Source organism: Haematobia irritans, chromosome 2 (genome assembly GCF_050003625.1).
Source record: "Haematobia irritans isolate KBUSLIRL chromosome 2, ASM5000362v1, whole genome shotgun sequence".
In the NCBI taxonomy this organism is placed as follows: Eukaryota; Metazoa; Arthropoda; class Insecta; order Diptera; family Muscidae; genus Haematobia; species Haematobia irritans.
The window spans coordinates 68,870,732-68,888,331 of record NC_134398.1 but is presented as its reverse complement, the minus strand read 5'-3'; the positions used below and the strand labels follow the sequence as shown (position 1 = coordinate 68,888,331).

At 33.1% G+C, this 17,600-nt stretch overlaps 1 long non-coding RNA gene across 2 annotated transcripts; it reads left to right on the top strand.

The window, feature by feature from the left end:
* The first annotated feature begins 15,958 nt into the window (after positions 1-15,958).
* On the top strand, positions 15,959-17,600 carry LOC142225434 (uncharacterized). Of its 2 annotated transcripts, XR_012719283.1 has the most exons (4): positions 15,959-16,053; positions 16,173-16,513; positions 16,579-17,012; positions 17,077-17,600. It is a non-coding gene; the product is annotated as an uncharacterized LOC142225434 (long non-coding RNA). The 2 variants fall into 2 exon arrangements; XR_012719282.1 differs by having other exon boundaries at positions 15,996-16,513.

Below are 17,600 nucleotides of genomic sequence, written 5' to 3'. Positions count from 1 at the left end.
AAATGTATTCAAGGAAATGTATTAAGGAAACTGGCAAAACATTGAATGCACGGGCTACCCTAACTTGAAACGATCGCTCAAGGATAGGAGTAAGCAATGGTAAACGAAGTCGCGGGTTTCTGACCGATCTACAAAATTGAAATAATTCAATCAAATTGCCCGCATTTTAATAAATTTTACTGCTGTTTTATGACACCAAAAGGAAGGAAATCGAATTATCAATGCAAAAGTGTTTACTAATAATGTTTAAGATATTTAAAGTTTTGTTGTTTGTTTTTTTTTTGTTCTTATTTGTTTATATGTTAAATAAGATTATTATTTATCAATTGGTATTGTAGTGTAGTGTATTATTATATATTTTATTTTGATGAAAATGAATAAATTATACAAAATTCGTAGAATTTTGGCTTTGACTTTCAATTTGAAGTGGGGATATCATTCATACAAATTTAGGTTTAAAAGTATTTGCAGCGATGTTAATTTTGAATTTGACTCGCATCGAAAATTGTTTGACAAATTATTGAGTAGCGATACTTTTCAATTTGAGGATAACACTTGAAATATTATTGCTAATTTGTTGAATTTCACTGTTGAGGGTAATGTCTGTTTTTTGTTGAGAACGCGATTTTCTCAACAATTTCTTGAATATTACCCTAATCCTTTGAAAAAATGTTTGAAAAATTTTTGAAATTTAGCATTTTTCAAACGTTTGTGTTTATTGGGTTGACGCTTTTGTTCCAGTAGACGCTTTTGAAGCTGGGCCTTATTGCCTGTTGTCGGCAGCTCCAGTTTGCTCAATTCCTTTTTTAAGTCTTCCACACGAAGCTCATTAAACTTCATTGTAGATTTTTTTCCGTTATTTCACTTCCGACACCAATTGTTACGTTTTTATATTTAGGCGTTTTTAATTGCCCGTCAATTAAAATACTGTTCGTTTCAATAACGTTAATCTACAATCTAATTCACACTGATGTTATTCGTTTGACGCTTTAATTATGACTGACTCGTTAGCAGCATGCGAGCGTTTTTATATATGACGGTTTGGCAATGCGAGAATATTCTGGCAGCACTACAATATTCTGGCAACGCCAGAACATTCTTTGACAACGCTAGAAGAATCTACGACCATTAAGTTATTCATATGGTGGCTGTATATACACTCACATAGATATATGCTCGCATTACTACACCAACAATAACAATAGGTTTGTTTTCTTATTGCACTGATAACCAGTGCAAAAAGAAAACGCAAAACGTCTAACCAGTTCAATTTTCGATTTTGATTGGCAACACTTGGTCGTCAAATGTCAAAATCAAAGTTATTGTTTACAAATAAAAGTAGGGGGTATACATTTAATAATCAATTTATAGAAATAAGTGTACCAAAAACGAAAGAGTGATTATTAATTGTAAAGGATTTGCTGCTTGCCTTTCAAAAACAAATGACTGCTGGCAACAGCTACGTGCGTGGAAACAGATTCAGTGCGTCATGTTTATCAACCAAACGCGTGGAAATATGGGAATTTGCTCAAGTGGCTAATACCACAAGCATGTGTGGTATAGAAATGGATATGCCAATTGCATCAAAATCACAAAAGCCTAGTTAACGTAGAATTACAGACTTCGGCAAGAGGGAGAGAATATACAGGAAATATAATTCAACTTAATACCACAAATTATTTAATTAAACACCATGTCATCGCAAAATGTAAAATAATTTACCCACGCCGAAGTTGCCAAAAATATTACAAAAGAAAAGAAATGGTTCATAATCCACAACAACGTGTATGACGTGACCCCTTTTCTCAATGAGCATCCTGGTGGTGAAGAAGTCTTGATCGAACAAGCTGGTAAAGATGCTACAGAAAATTTCGAAGAAGTTGGTCACAGTTCATATGCCCGTGAAATGATGCTACAATACAAAATCGGTTAACTAGTTGCTGAAGAGCGTACAAATGTTCCAGAAAAATCCGAACACACATGGAATACTGAGCAAAAGAACGAGGAATCGTAATGAAGTCATGGCTGATGCCTTTTGTCTTGGGTTTAATAGCCACCTTGGTTTATAAGTTTTTCTTTGGAACGAAATACCAATAATTGTAGGCAGAGAAAAACATCACCACCACCAGCCACAAACAAATATCGCAAGTTTATTTGTATATTTAGTTGAGAAAGGGATTTCTTGCTGTTTTAGACCATAAAACAAGTCATACAAAAAACAAAAACAAAACATATACAGTGACTCACAAAAATATTCTTTTTTATACCTTGAAATCGCAAACCGCTTAACATTTATATGAAAAAGTTTTATTAAAATGTTTCCATGGATATACATAACAGCAAAACGTAAACAAAAATCGTGAAATTAATTTTATTGTATTATTTTTAATCATTAAATCAAAAAACTACAAAAAAAAGCTCACAAAAGTATTCGTCGTATCAGTAATCACATTGTATGAGACATTATTTTGGTCCACTTAGTATTTGGAATAGTACCCTTTGTTAGCGCAAATGGCTTCCAGTCGTCTTGGCATCGACACGTTTCTTGAGAGATTTTGCCCCATTCTTCTTGTAACACTTTTTTAAGGGCTGTCCAAGATGAAATTTGGTTTTGTCCGATCCACGGTTCCAAATGAGATCCTAGTTTTCAATGGGGTTGCTACCTGGGCTTTGTGGTTGCGTTTTGAGATATTTAGTGTTGTGAAGGAGCCATATTTTCACATCCCAGGCCGTGTGTTTGAGGTGTTTGCTTGTTGGAACAAGGAGTCTTTATCACGAAATCCCATTTTAGAGGCGCTGGAGTGAAGATTTTCTTTCAAAATTTTTAAATATGTTAAAAAACATTTAGGCGTTCATGGTTCCATCAATAAAAACTAAGTTTCATTACACTTGTTTTTACATTTTTTATTTTCAAGATTTCCCTAAGCTTTCGCCGTGAAAATAAAAAATGTCGAAAAGTGTAAGACAAAAGTTTTTATTATTTTAAAATTTATTAAGAAAATGTAACCATTAAAAAAATTAGGTTTATTTTAGTTATCGGAATTATTATTTCTTCAGCAAATTAACTTAACTTTATTCATTTTTGGATTATGTTTGTATAATTAACCCTCTAATGCCCCAATTTTTTGGCCATCTGAATAAATATTTAATGTTAACGACACAAAAGCAAGAAAACTAAACAAGAAAATTTTATAGGTAAAATTCAGTATATGCTGCAAAGCCTCTTGAACAGTTCCAACTGTTTTCTTTTTATTTTACCCATTTTTATTGTGTTAAGGTGTGTTTTACTAAAAGCTTCCTTATTTATTGAAGCCCGCCTAAAGGCGGGATTGGGCATTAGAGGGTTAACTAAAGAATAGAAAAATTATACACAAATGAAGCGTAAATATCTAAAAAATTCATGAAAATTTTAAATTTTACCGCAAAATCCAAACCAAAATCATACTGTCTTGGTGAATATTTTCTAAATAATGATGAAGAAGGCAATTTTATTATTATATACTATTCCAAATGCTATTTTTATACCCTCCACCATAAGATGGTGGTTTTTTAAGTTCGTCATTCCGTTTTTAACAGATCGAAAAATTGCTCTAAGACCCCATAAAGAATAGGGTGGTTAAATTTTCAAGGGCCGATGTTGATTTTGAATAAAACACAAACTATTTAGGACATTATTGTAATTTTATTTTATTATGATATATTCGTATTACTCAATTATGTATGGAACAAACTATAGGCCAAATAGACGCCGCGACCTCGGTGGCACACCTCCATCCGATGGTCCAAATTTTCGATGACGCTGGGGCATAATTGAGGTTCTATGCCGTTAATGTGCCGAATTATCTCGTCCCTTAGCTATTGAATTGTTGCTGGCTTATCGACGTACACCTTTTCTTTCAAATAACTACAAAGAAAAATTCCAACGGTGTCAAATCACATGATCTTGGCGGTCAATTGACATTGCCATTACGTGAGATAACACGGACATTAAATTTGTTGCGCAAAAGAGCCATTGTTTCGTTAGCTGTGTGGCAAATTCGGGCCATACAAAGTTCGTTATCATCTTACGATAGCGAACACCATTCACAGTAACTGCCTGACAGGCCTCATTTTGGAAAAAATACGACCCGATGATGGTCGGTCCGTCTGTTGAAATCACGCCAACTTCCGTTCGAAACAAGCTATCGACTTGAAACTTGGCACAAGAAGTTGTTATTGATATAGGTCGTATCTTATTGGAAAAGGGCCATATCGCATTACTTTACGTATAGCCCCCATATAAACCGATCCCCAGATTTGACCTTCGGAGACTCTTGGAGGGGCAAAATTCATCCGATCCGGTTGAAATTTGGTACGTGGTGTTAGTATGTGGTTTCTAACAACCATACAAAAATTGGTCCATATCGGTATTGGGCGGGGCCGACTATATCATACCCTAAACCACCCCATGCGAATTAGTAAACATAAGCAAGGGTATCATTGGTATAGGTTTGGGAGATGAACCGAATTTCCTTATTTATGAAAATTAAGCAGTATACACTCAAAAAAGGCATGTCCTGTTACAAAGATTTTGTCTTTACTTTAAAAATTTACTTTTTCCCTTTCCTTTTTTTCCTTTTTTTTTAAATCCGAGCCAAAGAAGCGGAGAATACTAGTAAGGATATTTTTAAGACACATTTTTTTTTAAATTTCGGTTTTATGTACTTCTTTCTAGGAAGCGAATTTTAAGTTTTCATTTTTTCAGCTTTTGTTCTCCATATGCTATTAAAATCCTTTAAAACGAGTTAACAACTTTATTTTCCAAATTCAGACTCGACTTCCAGTATACTCATAGAAAAAGTCTGCTAAAAACAGCAGTAGATGTCTGCTGTTATATTTTTGTACTTCACGGCCTAATGAACAACAATTTATAAAATTTTTATACCCTGCGCCACACTGTTGAACAGGGTATTATAATGTTACGAATTTGATAATTATAGACATAAGTTTATTTAAATTAGTTTCCGTTAATTTAAAATTTCAAATTGTAACGATAAAATTTCGCTATCACTTGTTGGAATCATCTATTCATTTTCTAGTATTTTCCTGAATTTCGTTTATGTTCTTTTGTTTGCTTACCGAAATGTTAGTTCTTACTCTCATAGAATAGCAACCCCTTTGCTTTGTTATTCTGCATTCTCATTTCATCTCATTGTCTATTGTCATTATTGTTGTTGTTGTAGTAATGCGAGCATATATCTATGTGAGTGTGTATGTGTTTGGCAGCCACCAGATGAACATCTTAATGGTCGTGGATCCTTCTAGCATTGTCTAAGAATGTTCTGGCGTTGCCGGAATATTGTAGTGCTACCAGAATGTTCTCGTATTGCCACACCGTCATATATAAAAGCGCTCGCATGCTGCTAACGAGTCAGTCTTAATTAAAGCGTCAAACGAATAACATCAGTGTGAACGAATTGTAAAGTGTGAAGTCATAGTAAATAAATTGTAGATTGTCGTTATTTAAAAGAACTGTGTTTTAATTGTCGGGTAATTAAAAACGCCTAAATATAAAAGCGTAACAATAAGTTAGTGCATATGTTTGCAACACCCAGAAGGAGACGAGATAGACACATGGTGTCTTTGGCAAAAATGCTTAGGGTGGGCTCCTGAGTCGATATAGCCATGTCCGTCTGTCCGTGAACACATTTTTGTAATCAAAGTCTAGGTCGCAATTTAAGCCCAATCGACTTCAAATTTGGCACAAGTATGTGTTTTGGGTCAGAATAGAACCCTATTGATTTTGGAAGAAATAGGTTCAGATTTAGATATAGCTCCCATATATATCTTTCGTCCACTTATACGGCCCTAGAAGCCAGATTTTAACCCAAATTTGGTAGAAATTTTGCACTAGGAGTACAATTGGTAGTATAGTCAAATGTGCCAAATTTTATTGAAATCGGTTCAGATTTAGATATAGCTTCCATATATATCTTTCGTCCGATATGCACTTATATGGATTCAGCCTGAGTTTTACCCTGATTTGGTTGAAATTTTGCTCAAACATAACGCTTGGCCATATAGTCACGAGTGCAAAATTTGATTGAAATCGGTTCAAATTTAGATATAGCACCCATATATATCTTTCGTCCGATTTAGACTCATATGACAACAGAGGCCAAAGTTTACTACCGATTTTCGTGAAGTTTTGCACAGAGAGTAGAATTAACATTTTAGCAATGCTTGGTAAATTTGATTGAAATCGATTCAGATTTAGGTGTCGTTATGTGTGTTAAATTTGGTTAAAATCTTTAATATTTTAGATATTTAAGTGTGTTAAGTTTGATCTGATTTGGTTCAGATTTAGATAAAACCCCCATATATTCGTGTTTCCAGTTATTACAAATATGACCAAAATTCCCACACTTTAGACAAAACTCTGTGATGATTTCCTCATATCTTAGTCATATCCTGTAGTGCCAGAATTTCCACAGAACAGTTGATTTTTAAATAAGGCTCCAAGTCGCTCGACTTGACCAAATAATATGTTACAACCCACACTTGACCACATATCTTGGCGAGATCTACCAATATCCTTTTAAAATCGCCACTGGTGAGTAGCAAAAATTGCAAATATTACTAAAATTTTCCTATATTTGGTATACATATGTATCGCCTGATAAATCATAAATGTCCTTTTGTACACTTGCATTAAAATTTCTCTCGCTTCATATTTCCCATATTTTTTACTAACATTGTGTTTCATCCCATGGTGATAGCCGATTTTAATTCTAGTGTTTTTGTACAAATATTCTCTTCATTATAAGTATTTGTATCTGGAAATGCAAACCTTTGCATAGCTCCCAGCAAATTTGAAGTAGTTAAGGTGGTAACACAAATGTTGGTATACATAGTGGTGAAGGGTATAATATAGTCGGCCCAGCCCGACTTTAGACTTTACTTACTTGTTTTTTACTAACATTGTGTTCCACCCCAGGGCATTAGCCGACATAAATTTTAAGTCAATAGAATTTTGGTCTTAAATATATTGTCGGTTCAGATTTAAATGCATGTATATGGGAACATAAATCTTTATATATACCACTCAAAAAATTTGAAGGAATTCAGATGGTGTCGAAAATGTAGATCACAAAGTGGTGCAGGGTATAATATAGTCGGCCCTGTCCGACTATAGACTTTCCTTACTTGTTTTTCTATAGAAAAATTTGTCAAAATTTTATTTCTATAGAAAATTTTCTCAAAATTTAGCATATTTATTGAAAATGTATTTCTATAGTAAATTTTCATATAATGTTATTTCGTGCTGATGGTCACTGATTCTTAAAAAACTTCTAATATAAATCTTTCGACCGATTATAAATTCAATTTTGCGAAATTGCCTAAAAATGTATACCCTGCGTCACACTCTTTATAGAAGTATTACAATATACATTGTCCAAATCGAGTGAGGTAAATAGCAACATGGATCTAAATACAAAGTTGTGTATATTATAGTCTGCCCCGCCAGACTTCAGATTTTCTTATTATTATTATTATTTTTTTTTTTTTGACTAAAATTATGTTTCGTCCCATAAAGTTAGATTCAAATATTAAGTACATAGATTTTGTTGAAGTGTATACAATTTTGTCTAAATCGGTGCAGATTCAAATTCATGCATATGAGAATCAACCTTTATATAGCTCGCAACAAACTTGAGATGGTATCAATGAATTTGGTCCACAATGAAGGGTATAATACATTATTTTTTTATTAAACATAGGAACGACATTGGCCTGAATTCGAAACATAGAGTACAAGTACACACACTTTTTCATTAGAAATAAGTTGTTTTAGCACACTATACGAGTGCTGGAGATCATGATCGCACTGAATAATCCATGTAGACGGTATTTCCCGTGATTGTTATGGTAATATTACATGGGACAAACTGTTTTTGAAGATTTCCAAAAGCATAGTGCCCTCTATACTCTATAAATCGGAGCCATAACATGTCCAAAAAACGACCCCCAGACCATAATATTACCCCCACCATTATTGAAGGAACTGTTTTTATTTCTTGGATTAAGACTTTTCTTTGGACCTTCGTACTAAACTTCCACCACCCGAGCCATGCAATTTAAACTTTGATTTGTAGGAAAATAAAACACATTTCACTGATTCTCATGCCATTTAAGGTGTTTTTGTAAAAATGTAAGGCGCGGTTAAATTTTTTCGAACTCCATAATTATTGTGAGTCTCACGAAATACAGAGAAGGCCTTTGACGAAATGTCCAAATGAAATCGTCACTTCCGTGAGAGTTCCTTTATTGGAAGTTGTTAGAGACGCTACATTTAAAGTTGGGCCACTAGATATTTCTACATAATTCGATACATATTCCTGTTTTTGTTGCAGTGAAACAAAATTTAAACAAATACTTCTGTTTTGTTTATTTACATTTGCTTTTGTTTCTTCTTCTTTTCAGTATGTGACATTCACTTGAGATGTGTTCCTCCCCAGTATTTTAGTTAGTTGCCAATTCATATTTTGACAACTACAAAATTCGCATATAATGGTGACTCTGGTGCGACTTGCACTGATAGTTGCACTGGATAGAACACCAGTGCAACGATTGCCATACAAAAGTTCTATCCAGTGCAAAAAGAAAACAGACCTAATGACAATAGACAATGAGATGAAATGAGAATGCAAAATAACAAAGCAAAGGGGTTGTTATACTATGAGAGAGTAAGAACTAACATTTCGATATGAAAATGAGCAAACAAAAGAACATAAAAGAAATTTAGGAAAGTACCAGAAAATGAATAGATGATTCCAACAAGTGATAACGAAATTTTATCGTTACAATTTGAAATTTTAAATTAACGGAAACTAATTTAAATAAACTTAAATCTATAATTATCAAATTCGTAACAATATCAACCTAAGGTCAACTGTGATGCCACTACCAAGTCCACCGGTTCCGCGGACCATCATGCCATCATACAGGTCAGTGCATTTATATTTCCCGTAGAAATAGTTATATGCCATCTACGTGACATAATACATGAATACCCGCCTCTATCCTATTGTTACGAATTTGATATTTCTAGATTTAAGTTTATTTAAATTAGTTTCCGTTAATTTAAATTTCAAATTGTAACGATAAAATTACGTCATAACTTGTAAGAGTCATTTCTTTAGTTTCTAGTACTTTCCTAAACATCTTTTGTGTTCTTAGTTTTCCAATCGTTCATTGTAAAAGTAACGCCTTTTGTTTTACTGTTATAATTATCGGTAATATGACCATAATCCCTTATGCCTGCACAGATGGTAGAATGCACTAGCCAAGATAAGAATAAGCCTAAAGGTATGTGTGCCATATCACCTGTACAATAACGCCCCATAGAAAGTTCTAGATAGCAGAGACAATGAACATAAGTCGATAAATATGTGCAATGTCGCGGTGCGACATCTACAAGGTAGTAGCTTAATCTCGAAGGTTGTAGGCCAATTAGTGAGAACATTCGAAATCGTCATATCTCGGTATATAAACCCCTAGCGGAGAGAGCAGTCAAGTCAGTCGTAAGCTAAAGTTTATACAGTAGACACGTAGAGCAAATAAGTGAAACCAATCAGTTAAACAAATAAATTGTAGATTGTCTTTATTTGAAAAGAACTGTGTTTTAATTATCGGGTAATTAAATACGCCTCAATATGAAAACGTAACAATTGGTGTCGGAAGTGAAATAACGGAAAAAAAATCTATAATGAAGTTTAATCAGCTTCGAGTAGAAGACTTGAAGAAGGAATTGAGCAAAATGGAGCAGCCGACTACAGGAAACAAGGCTCAAGCGACTTCTGGAAGCGACTTCTGGAAGAGTTCGAGCGGCGCAGTATTGATATCGAAACACATGTGTTCGATTATAAGGAAGATCTTGACGAATCAGTAGTAGCCAGCGCCTTGGAAACTCCATTTGTAGATTTTAATGTTGTTGATTACACATCGATGGTCAATATTTTGAGCAAAATGATGGAAGAAAATTCTCTAAAAATGCAAGAGAATTCTAGAAAAATGATGGAAGACAATTCTCTAAAAATGCAAGAGAATTCTAGAAAATTGGAAGAAAAATTCGACGAAAATATGGACGAAAATTCTAGAATTCTAATTTTCGTCCATACGAAAATTCTAGAATTCTAAATGAGACTATTCAACAAATTGCTGAAGGCATGGAAAAACGTGTGGACCATATCGAAAGCCAAATTAGGGAGCTGGATAAGAAGATTATTTCTGTGGATGAGAAAATTATGGTTCATGATGAGAAGTTTCTACACATTGAAAGAAAAATGTCAGAGCTGGAAATTAAAGGTGGACCAGTGCGCGTTATCGAGGGCTCGAAAACCAAACCTCCTGTTTTCGATGGCTAAACTCATTTGATGTCTTCAAATTCCAATTCGAAATGGTAGAAATTTGTGGAACGACAATGACAAAGCAATTGAACTTCTATTGGCATTAAAGGGCAATGCCGCTGATGTGATACAAAGCATTCCCGCTGCCTCTAGAAATAATTATAATGAAGTAATAGCGGCACTTCAACGTAAGTACGGCGGAGAACATAAGCAAGACATCTTCAGGATGGAATTAAGAGGAAGAGTCCAGAAGTCAAATGAGACTCTACAAGACTTTGCAATAGAGGTTGAGCGGTTGGTGCTTTTGACATATCCAGGAGAAAGTCATCCACTTGTGGACCGCATCAAGATCGAGACCTTTGTGAATGGAATTAGAGACCCTGATATAAAATGTGCAACATATGCGTCACAAAAGGCTAAATTCGCAGAAACAGCAACATTTGCACTTGCACAAGAAACTGCGAGATTGTTGGCACGACCTCAAATTCACAAGGTACGCAGAGTGGAGGCCGAGCAAGATGAATCAAATTCCGTGATTGACTCAGTGAAAGAAGCAGTTAAAGGCCGGTACTCTGTTCGGTTTTCGCGTTGAACCTCCATACAAAATCAAAAAATGCGAAAAACTAGCGAATTTTTTTCCATTTGTGGTACTTTGTTTTTTTTCGAGTTGAAAAACTGACGTTTATAGCATGGCGCCATTTGCAATGTGAATTAAGAAATAATTTATTTATTAAAACTATTTGTGTGGGTTTATAACACAAACACGGATTATATTTTTGTTCCGAAACTATACAAAGGATCAAAGGAGCAGCAGATCAATTGCCCAAGGAAAATAAAATGTTAATTTTGTAATAACAAACAGCAACCACCAACTTAATTCAATATCGCTCCCTGTAAAATAGCGCTCCAAGTTACCTAAATGAACACCGCTTTCTATGTGCGAAATAATGGTTTCTATAAAATTTTTTCGCAAGAATGAACATAGTACCGGCCTTTATTTAGAAACCGGTGAGAATGAAACTCAATGCAACACTGAGTAGCATGGCGCCATAATTATTTAGAAATTTGGCTAATTTTCGATTATTTTGAGGCGTCGATGTATTTCGAAATAGGCAATTGCATTCAAAGCCATTCGTTGTAATTTACAGATTCATTTATTGTTTTCTTTTTCAAGATAATTTGCTGTTTTTTCTTTAACAGCTATGACACAGTTTGGAATTGAAATTTTGCGATTTTCAATTCCATACGCTTTCGCGCGATTTCCGGAACAAGCAATTATAAATCGGAAAATTTTGTGAAATTGGGAACAGACCTGAATATATTTCGTTTTAATTGGTTTAAAACCGCTGAATTAATGATAAATTCGTGAACGTGTACACTTCTCCTAATTTTATCCAAGAGAATAAAGCCCATTTTTACTGTCTTGCAAGTTTATACAGAATAACTTTTATTGGAAAATTACCCAAACAAACCTTTTGTTGTCCAATTTTCGTAAATGTTAACCCATTCCATTAATAAATAGAAGATTTGTTTTTATCGAGCGTTTAATAATGTTTTTATCCTATCAATACGATTTTTTTATTGTATTTTTTTTTGATGTTACAAAAATATAACCACATTCAAAACTTTGTTTCCTTAATTATTTCTTACAAGAAAACAAGCATGTCCGCTTCCAAAGATTTTGTACACTATTGATTTTGGTATTGATTCCGAGTCAAATTTGAATTTATTCGTTTTTTCAGCTTTGAATCAGTCATGAATGAAATGAAATAAGGTGTTGAAAAACATCTTCTATTTTTGAACGCTTTTTTGGTTTGCGGTCAAGGTACAAAAACTCCAAAAATTTAAAAACTATTTCATTAACTTTAAGAATTTTTTAGAATTGACCCTAGCCTTCTTTCATGTAAAGATACTCATTTTTAAGTTGAATCACTTAACTATAAGGACAAAACAACTTTATCGGCTTTTGGACAAGGAAAACAGTTTATATAAGAGTAATTCACAAATGCTATTATAACCAAAATTCGCGTTCGTATTTTAAGGACATGAAATCTTTCGCCTCTCGACAATATTTTTTCAGTGTACAAAGTAATTCTCATCTACTATTTTAAATTAAAAATCATAAACGAGTCAAATGCTAATATTCCTAATAATTTACTGACAGTTTATCTAAAGAATCTGTATGGTAATGGTAGATTTAAAGCTTTATGAATATGAGGAAAAAACTTTACAACAAGGTGTATTTGCTGCAAAAATGCCCGCATAATGGCTGGAATCATTATTAATGTTTCAATTGAGTTTTGAAATATGCGGAAAACCTTATTCTGACAGCAAGGCTTAGATAAAAACGCCGTTTATCCATATTTCAATAGAAACATGTCGAAAATAAAAAAAGCCAAAAATAGCTAAAAGGGTCATAAAAAAAAGCCAGAAAAAAAGCTAAAAGCTAAATGCATTTTTTTCCCGCTAAACGTCTACAAAAAAAAACCAAATCTAGCGGGAAAGTAGCTAAATTGGCAACGCTGCTTGTTTACTTCGATTGTTTCTTGTTATGCGCTTTACAGACTATCAGTTATTCCGGACGGAATGTCGGTGTTTGTAAAGAATCTTACAGTGTGTCGGATAGATACGACTTGTCGGCGATGACTAAATAATCGGTAAATGTGTTATCGATCCCATAAACATGCAGCAGTATCGATTATGCCTTCGGACTTAACTTATAATGTGCATAATATATGGGATATGTTCGACACGAGCACTGTCGTCCGGAATAACTGATAATCTGTAAAGCGCATTACGTGTTGTTGGATGCAAAGATTATAGATTTGAGGAAGATGGGAGATTGGCTTGCGTCATACCAAATGTTGCATTTACCAGATTAGTTTAATACATGTTTGTAATCTTTTAGTTGTTTTTCGTTTTTATTTTTTAAATGAAAAATGTAATTTTCTTAATGAAACAATGTTAAATTTTGGTCAACAAAAAAAAATACATTTTCCTCTTTATGGAAATTTATTTCGTGCTCTTAATTTCTTTTTATTTGCATTTTAATGCTATGTCAATACTTGTCGTATACGCGTTTGGTTCGAGTATTAAACTAATGTGGTAAATGGTTTGATGTGCTCAGTAGCCAATCTCCCATCTTCCTCTTCTATAATCTTTGATTGGCCCCAGTTCTTGTCGACTACATCCACTATCGCCTTCGCCTCTCGGTTTGAAATGGCATAAACTTCAGGCCACTTGCTGAAGTAGTCCATGGCCACAAGGACATATGGGTTTCCAGAATCACTTACGGGGAAAGGGACAGCAACGTCCAATGTTATTCTCTCAAATTGTCACGATTCAGTTCTCTGTACCCAAGAAACGTCTCCTCTACCCCGCGACACTTGATGTTTGCTACGTGCAGATGAGAAACATCGGACGTATGAATTATTTGTGCCAGTGTATCCAAAACCACAGAAAATACAGCGGACACTGGGATTTATCCGAGCAAGGGTGATCATGTTATGTGAGAATTGATGGTAAATACTCACTGGTCCCCCCTGGTTTATTAAACTAACATGTATTAATAAATACCGGGTTTTTATTAAACCCAATACCGTTTTGGTATTGTTTCGTAATACCGCACTGTTTATACATCAATACCTTTATGGTATAAATATTAATACCGCATAGGTATTATTTTCAATACCATATTGGTATTTTCATAATACCATATGGTACTTTCATGCTTTGCGTATCGCTTGTACCGTTCGGTATTGATATTGTTCCGAATGTGATATTTCTAGATTTAAGTTTATTTAAATTAGTTTCCATTAATTTAAATTTCAAATTGAAACGATAAAATTACCTCATAACTTGTTAGAGTCATTTTCCAATACTTTCCTAAACATCTTTTGTGTTCTTAGTTTTCCAATCGTTCATTGTAAAAGTAACGCCTTTTGTTTTACTTAATTGTAGTAATATGACCATAATCACTTATGTTATGCCTGCACGACATATACCAGATAGTACACTGAAAAAAGCATACTCGGTTCCAAAGATTTTGTCTTTACTTTAAAAAATTTGGTATTGATTCCGAGCCAAAGAAGCGGAGAATACAAGTAAGGATACTTTTAAGACACAATTCTCTTTTAAATTTAGGTTTTGTGTACTTGCTTCTAGGAAGCAAATTTTAATTTTTCGCTTTCTCAGCTTTTTTTCTTCATATGCTATCAAAGTCCTTTAAAAACGAGTTAACGGCAACTTTATTTTCCAAATTAGGACTCGACTTCCAGTAGAAATTATGCTATGTTTGAAGTAAAAAACTTCTTTAAAATAAAGTTTTGAAAAACATGTCCTATATTTGAACGATTTTTTGCTTTGTAGTCAAGATGCAAAAAGGCAACAAATTTAAAGACAATTTCATTAAATTTAAAGAATTTTTCTAAATTATTAAAGTCAAGTTGACCTTAGCCTATAAATTTTTTCTTTCATGTTAAGATACCCATTTTTAAGTCAAATCACTTAATTATAAGGACAATACGACTTCATTGAAAAGTTTATCGACTTTTGGACAAGGAAAATAACTTTGTTTTAGAGAAATGCGTCTTCTATGCTAAGCAAAATTTGTATTCGTATTTTAAAGACATGAAATCTTTGACATCACGACAATATTTTTTTCAGTGTAGAATGCACTAGATTATCAGCCAAGATAATGAGCATAAACCTAAAAGTATGTAGCCAAGACAATGAACATAAGCCGATAAATATGTGCGTACCAGATAGTAGTAGATTAATCTAGAAGGTTGTAGGCCAATTAGCGAGAACATCGTCATATATCGGTATATAAACCATAGACCTTATAATACATAGATGAGCCATGGGTGTCAAACTATGTTTGACAGTTCCGAAGATTAAGAATAAACGAGAAAAATAAGAGCACGCTTACAATCTCTTTCGTTTTCCTTTTTGTAGTTTGCGAATTGTACACAAAATTAGAACGTTTATGATGCAACAGAGGATTTATAAATAAATTAATATATTAAAAGTTCATATTTGAACAAAAAATTGTGACCAAAATCGCGAAAATACGAAATTTAACTTTGAGCAGCATTGCTCTTTACGAACAACACAAAAGCAAATGCACGAAAATTAATGTTTGGGACTGACTCTTTACGAAAAAATCAAAACGAAATGGCAGAAAATTAATTTTTGAAACTGACACATTTTTTTAAAGAGAATAGTGGATCATCTATGTATTAAAAGGTCTATGATATAAACCATAGACAATAGATTCATATAGATGTCCCACTCTTCTCTTTAAAAAAAATGTGTCAGTTCCAAAAATTAATTTTCTGACATTTCGTTTTGTTTTTTTTCGTTAAGAGAGATTCTTTTGTATTCGTTGTCCATTCACAATTAATTTTTTATGAGGAGTTTTTTATTACAGAACACCCTGTTGTGTTGAAAAGAGTACCAAAAATCTCTCAATTCTCTTGATTTTCTTCGTTTATTCTTAATCTTCGGAACTGTCAAACTTAGTTTGACACCCATGGGACATCTATATGAATCTATTGTCTATGATATAAACCACTAGCGGAGAGAGCTGTCAAATCAGTGGTAAGCTAAACCCAATAAACACAGGATGAGCGTTTTTCAAATGCAACAACTTTTCAGTTTGAGGGTAACTATAATTATCAACATAAATTCAACTTGACTTGAAACAGCTCATATTCAATACATCTTCAAATTGTTTGCGAATTACTTCCAATTTGCCAAAATGTTGACGAAATCTTTGAAAAGGGGTTGAAGATAATATGAGAAAACTTTGACAAAACACTACCCTAAAATGCAACGAAAAAACCATGTGGTTTTCAATACTTGTTTGTGCAACGAAGTTCGTGGTCAATTGAAAGAAATAAAAAACATTTTAGACAAAAAACTGAATTTACTCCAAATAGTTTCTAATAATACGTAAGTGAAAATAAAAAAATGATATGAAACTTTAAGGAAGACACTAAATTATATCTCTTTGCCGAAAACTAAAATTATGGATTCTACGTTCTTTAAAACATTAAAAAGCTGACCGATGAAAAAATGTTGGACAAGTAACTGGAACTGCTTCAAATAGTTTATAATAATTGGTAAGTCAATATGAAAAATTAAATCAACACTTTAGAGAAGTCACTAAATTTAAATCTCATTGCAGAAAACTAAAATATTTGGATGCTGCATTCTTGGAAACATTAAGAGGTTGACCAATGAAAAATGAAAAATGATGGTGGCTAATCGAAAAGAGAAAGTTTCCATAAATCAAAGTACAATGAATTAAACTTGGTATTTATGCTTTTCCATATCAACTACTGGGTGATAATTCGCATCACGCCTATAGTTTAATTTACATCGCATCATCGGTTTAATTTGATATTTTGTGAATTGAAATTGCTGGAAATTTATTCTAACTCTCTAGTCATCAAGTTCCTTGCTAATTTCCCGAATTTTAATGAGTTTTACAAGAATTTTGTGACACCAACGTTCTTGAGGAATTTTGTGGGTTTCAATACATTTTGTGCCACGAAGTACGTGGTCAGTTATTTTTATTGACATAAAACTGAAATTAATCCAAAACGGTAATTATAATTGGTAAGTCAAAATAAAAAGTGCAATGAAAACGTAATGGAAATCACAAAACTCGATTGTTTTGCAGAAAACTAAAATCATTGGATATTATATTCTTGGAAGATGTTGACCGGTGAAAAAATGATGAAGGAAACAACAAAGAAAAGATTCCAGAAAACTTGCAAAGTGCAACCAATTAAAACAAAGTGCAACAGTTCCTAAATCAAGAACTTCTGGATGAAAATGTGCATTACATCAATTTACATTCCGTCATCAGTTTGATATTTTGTGAATTCCTCTTGATGAAATCTATTCTAACACGCAGGCCAGCAAGTTCCTCGATAGTAATTATTTGAAATTGTCAGCATATTAATTAATAATTAATTAATTAATAGTTATGTGACACCAACATTATGGGGGAAATTATACATGAAAAATGTTTAAGTTATTTAAAGTTGTATTGATAGTTTTAGTTATTAATACCTTTAATAAGATAATTATGTTTTGATTGGTATTATAACATATTATTATTTTTTATATTGTTAATGTTATTTTTAATATTATTATATTTTTAACGAAAAAAATTAATAAAATGTACAAAATCACTAGAAA